A 6,251-nucleotide genomic window follows, 5' to 3' on the forward strand; every position below is an offset into this window, starting at 1 on the left:
GTTGGTTCTGTTTAGTTTGGTTGTTTCCTTATTGTCTAGTTGACCTCTTTGAGTTAAAACCCTCGTCTGCTCTCTTCTGCACAGAGAAAACATCTTTGCACTCTTGAGCATTACAGATGGGGTGTCAGTCATACACCTTTGTCAAAGAAATTAATGTTTCCTGCCACCAAAAACAATGGTTTCTACCGTTAAAACCTTTTGTTACATGTCAGAACATACATTTTAAAAGTTCCAGACAGTAACGGAGGGACACAAAAAGAACATTTAGGAAAGTTCAAAACTGAGAGGGATCAGATTGCAGAAATCTCTTGCCTGTCAGTCACGAATCTGTTGGCCTATGAGGATGAAATCAGCTGCTCCGCCGCAGCCCAGCAGGCAACAACCACGTTCCTTCTTGCTCACTTTAGCATGCAAAGTGCCCAAATCTGCAAAAATGTTGCCCTGAGATGATATGTAATGGAATATGTCGAGGCCCACAGCAGATGACCTGTGGATGTTGAACATGTCTGCCCCATCTAAATGAATGAGGAGCACACCAGGCCTGACTGCTCGCTCTAATCCCAGATTATCTCTGCCAGTCCAAATCCAGCAACAGGGAAAAAATTGGCAGAAGAAAGGGGATTATTTGACAGTGGTTGGGGATTGTGGAGGGCCATGACGGTTAGAACACACACCTACTTATTCATAAACGCACATTCACACACTCACTAACAGAAATGCACAGAAGGAAAAAAAATTAACCGTTTCCAATTCAACATGCTTCATACTGACGTCCATCCTCTCATCGCCTGTTCATTCATGAACGTGTCACTGCGAGAGTCAAATCACAGCAGTCACACGACCCCCGCCGCCGACACCCCCCCTCCTCCCTCATCTGCTCTTGCCTCCCGTCCATTTCTCCTGCCCCGTCAGCCCACAGAGGTCAGTAAACATCCTCCATCACTGCGCTCTGCCACATGACTGATAATGCTGACCACCCCACAGTGCATACTGCACAGCAACAATCACCAAATGCTGCGTATTTTATTTCTGTCTTGACTGAGTTGTGTATCTGTGTTTTTTTAATTTTCCTCTCTGTATACGTCACAAAAATGAAAAACATGCATCACTTCGCACCGTGATGGCATCTCTGAGCTCCTGCTGTCTTCTAAAAGCCAAGATTGATCCAAGATATCGTTTCTAAATTAACATCTCCATTTGTATTCCACGGGCAGGACTGTTGTGCAAGTGTCTGGAAATTAAATGAATGAACACGCTTGCAAGTCCGAAAGGTGCAGAATGAAACGGAGTCCCATCGCTCTCACCAAAAGCCACCAGTCTGTGATATCCTGACATTATTATCTCAGCTATGTTTAGGCCTTAACCCTTGTATGGTGTTCAGGTCTGTGGGACCCGTTTTCAAGAGTAAAATGATACGATTAATTATTTTTTCAAACTCAGACTCATTGGCCTCGGCTCATATTGATGAGTCTGAGTTTGAAAAAATTATTAATCGTATCATTTTTCTTTTGATAAAGATCATGAAAACGGATGAAATCGGGTCCCACAGACCCGAACACCATACAGGGGTTACGGCCAATGTCAGATAATATGTTGTATGTGGGAACTGTAATGTACGTTGGAAACAACTTTACATTTATTTTTAGCCGCAGCAGGCAGCTGGTGGTGGAGACCAAAACCAGAGCCAAGTTTGCCATGTCAGCATTAAAGGTGATGACATGTTACTGAGGGTTTAAGTTGAATAAACAATTTATTAAACCCACTGGTTTAGCTATAAAGACATACCTGTGAGTTTTTTTTATCTCATAAATTTGTAATTTTTTCTCAGAAGATCATCCCCCCTCCCCCGGCTACAGATTTTTTCTTTTTTCTTTTTTTGTAGGTTAACGACAACAGCCCTACTACACTGTTGTAAAAAAAAAAAAATGTAATGAGATAGCTGCCAGTAACGCTAGCTAATTACATGGGGAATTTAATAACGGGTTGTGGGGCGGACCAGCAGTGTTTAAAACAGTGGTCAAAAGAATCATACTAAAAATAACATGTGGCATGAACCACTTGTTGCACATCGTAGTGGATGTCAATAAATTACGTCTCTTCTGGATGACTGTGTTGCAACATTGCTGCAGTAAATCTTTTTTAAATGCTGCATGGCAGAAAAAGAAATGCTGTATTACAAATAGAAGTATGATACTGCGCCTTCTTGTCACTCTGACGCATCATCTTGGTGTTTCCCTAGAAATTATAGCAACTACCGTATGAACTAGGGGGCTTAAAGAGGATAAGATAGTCTCTTACCTTGAATGAAAAAATAGTTCAGCTTAATGGTGTTGATGTTTTAATCATTCAGCCGCAGTGTAGTTCATTTATATCATTAGCTTTTTACTTCTGGCAATTGCAATAGCACCACAAAAAACATAAAAGTTAACCAGTATTAATTGATTAATTCATTAATTCCTTCACCCCTTGTTGCTTGTTAGTTATTAGTTGTGTGCACGGTGTATAAAGAACAAATATACCAAGTCAAAAGCTCTTAATTAAAATAATTTTCCTCTTTTTTGAGTGGTGTCCCATCAATGCTTTTGCTGTGAGTTAAGTCTCCTAATTAAAAATGATTACTGACAGATGATGAATAGACAGAATAAACTGTGCATCTGTTCTTTCCTCTGAACAAAAGTAATTTAAGGTAATAATTGTATTTTTTATGCAGCATGCATTGTTTCACTTTGTATGTCAGGATAACCACACTTTATCTATTACTATTTCTGAGGCTCGTCTTGTCTTCCTGTAACAATGACAGAGACTGAGCCAAGCAACCGAATTAACTTGTTCTTCATTGACATTCTGTTTTCTGACACAGAGACTCACTGTTCCTTCTCCTTGTGCCTGTTCATGCAATCTCCTCTTACAGCATTTTGAATTTGAGTGAGATCCCGAGGTCCCTGGTTTATCACAGACATGGCTGTGAAAACTGTAATCTGTCAACTGTAGAGGCTTTGTTGTCCCCAAAGAGCGCCGCTGAAGGCAGAAATATTCAATAGCCTTTTTTCCAATCTACAACCAAAGTGGCTTTTTTGAAAACGACATTCTATGCAGCTCACAGAAACACTATTAGCGATTAGACACTTCAGACTGCAGCCGATTCTGCATGCAGGTGCCCGCCAGCCTCCGAACCCACGTCTTTAGCCACAGATGACAGCACATCCTGGAGCACAGTGAGGGATTACATAGCAGCCTTGCACCAGATGTGGCATCTGGGATTACAATTAGAGTAATATCACCCATCATGCGAAAGCTTGTTATGTTAACATAACAGGAGAGCCTCTGGTTTTCCCCATGTGTCACACGTGAAGCATTGTTGTTAATGGAAATGAAATAAGCTGTTTGCATTGTGCAGGACTTTGATGTAATCAGAGTGATGGAGTCTGAGGTGCTTCAAGATTACTTTTTCTTTCTTGTCCTTTCTTTTATTAATCTACTTTGGGCCTTTGCTGCTCTCCTGATACCTTTTCTCCTCTTGTCTCGCTCTCTCCCATCTTCCATTATTTCCTTTCATTTCCACTCTTGTAGCCTGTGCTTGAAATATAACCAATACAACATTCAATAACTACAATACATACAGCAAGGAAATATATATATATATATATATATATATATATATATATATATATATATATATATATATATATATATATATATATATATATATATATATATATATATATATATATATATATATATATATATATATATATATAAAAAAACAGTAAGGAGAATATGTGCAAATATTGAATGGTGCAACATTAACAGGGATACAGCAGAAGGAGGGTGGTTGTATATCAATACTAGCTTTAGCCTCAGTCTTTTAGCATGATATCATGTTTTCAGCCATCAATGGAAGAGCATGCAAATGTGTTAGAAACGTTCACAGGCTTTTAAATGAGTCAGCCTGGAAGGCAACTTATGTTAGCTTAATTAGCTCGCTGGCTACGGCAGATAAAATCTGCTAGAAGACATTTCAGCCGTGCAAGTGCAGACGGTCATGAAACTAGAACTGAGAAGGATGCTGTACTCTAATTCTGTCTGCAATCATTACTCCAACCATTTTCCAGTGGTAAATATACCTCTGCTATCATTGTAAAGTGCTTGTGCTGTGCAAGAACTTGACCACTTGACAGCAAAAGGAAACAACATGTCGAAGCATGTCAGCGCCAGGCTGTGTAGAGCCTTTATCAGGTGGAGGAAAAGATAAAAAGCACAAACAACATTCATTCACCACAAGTGCCACAAAAGAGATAAATAGCTTCACATAAAGGCAAACACCAGACAACAGATGTATGAGTTATAAATGAATACACTTAGCATAATAACACACCTGATAATTTGTTTGTTCACCTTGGGTTCATCGGTGGGGTTTTATATACTGTAGCCACTCACACACTCCTCAACAGGGATTCTTAAAGGCAAAGAACAAGCAACAGGTTCAGACGTATTTGTATGCACACAAAACAAAGCCAATGAGTGTGCCTGGGGAGACTTTATTATTCAAAGCAGGCTTTTGAAAAAACAATTTAAAAAAAGAATGTTTGAGGGTAAATTATATGCAGTTTCTAACTTAATTACTGAATACAGAGGATGGTAAAGCATGAAATTACAGTTCCTGTCGGAGAGTGATTTGTTACTCATGTTTTTCATCTGGAGCAGTGGCATCTTGTTGCATATAGTAATGACAGAGCTTTGCCACAGATTCAACAAATGATTTACATTTTCATCTACAGACAGGGTATGAAACGAGTCTCTCAGTGGGATATTTCATATAAATAAAAGGTTTACAGCAAGTGTGTTAGAGCAATGAGGCTAATTAAGAGAGATGGCGGCTGTAACAATGTTCCTGCAGGACATGCTCTGAATACTGGTTTTCAAATAACTGCGCTGTGCGTCTTCACTTACTGGGAGAAACCCTCAGGACTTGCTAAGTGGACTGTTTCATTGCAGATGGACCTGTGTGTAAAAAAACAAATAAAAATGTATTTAGATAAAGTTTTATTTGTGTGTGTACATCTACATGTCCTCATTTGATGTGGTTATTTTCACATACTACATTTACATTAATAGACAGATGCCTTCTTGGGTCTGAATCAATCAATTAGCTGAATCAGAGAATATTCATCCCACCCTATTGCTTCAACCCACTTTTGATCTCCTCTGGTTTTGAATCTTTGGACTTTATCATTCAAATTAATATGAAATTTCCACCTCTCCGCAGTATTATCATGCTTTCCATCAGTGGTGGAATAAAATAATCCAAAGTCACATTTCTGTAACAGTGGGAATTACACACATTTCTTCCAGATAATACCACCACTAAAGTCCACAAATGATTCCCTTCCAACAGAACACCGAGTGCTGGCTTTTGCTTTTATTTTCCTCTTGTTTGGATAAGTGTGGTGATACATAGACTATTGCCAATCTGTGCAAACATACTTTTCCACTAGCCTTTAACCTCAACCTGTAGAAATGTGCATGTAACGGACTGCTATATGCTTTAATAAACACTCATGGCCTTCAGTGAAAGATGTTTATATTCCATCCTTTATGTAGGTTTTGGTGCTTTATGTGTGTGTGTGTCTGTGTGTGAGTGATTTTTGCCTGAAAAAATGAACTGTGATTGGAGAGCAGTCATTCTGCTTTATTTCTGCGTGCACACATCCACCTTCAGCTGCATCGCCGTCATTATGTTCAATCACCGTTCGTCTGTGAAAACATTAAAAACATGGCAACAGCTCACCAGAACTGTAAAGCCCTGCTTCTGTTTTCCGTTATTTACCTCGTGTCACTTGTTGTGCAATTTTTTCCCGTCTTTTTTTTCTTTCTTTTTTGTGATCTGGAACAATCCGCTGTCCAATTGTTCAGAGAGCTCTCTAATCCAGCCTTAGATCTGAGTCGTGCAGCGGGGCCTAATAGGATCGTAGTATTAACCCTGATGACAATACCACCAGCTGTCGCAGAGCCCCCTGTTGGCCACCAGGAGGACTGTGTTGGAGGGGGCAGAGAGGCAGGGAGGGAGGTGACTGACAGAGAGAGAGAGACAGACACAGATGGACAGGGATAGAGAGTGTGTCTGTTTGATGCTCTTAGTCTCATGTGGAATAACCAAGGCAGCAGCTCGGAGGACGAACACTGAAACTCCTGAAGTGCTTTATTTTTGGACGACTACCTCTTTGATTTTACTTCTCGCCCCGCCTGTTAAC

Source organism: Pempheris klunzingeri, chromosome 15 (genome assembly GCF_042242105.1).
Source record: "Pempheris klunzingeri isolate RE-2024b chromosome 15, fPemKlu1.hap1, whole genome shotgun sequence".
Classification (NCBI taxonomy): Eukaryota; Metazoa; Chordata; class Actinopteri; order Acropomatiformes; family Pempheridae; genus Pempheris; species Pempheris klunzingeri.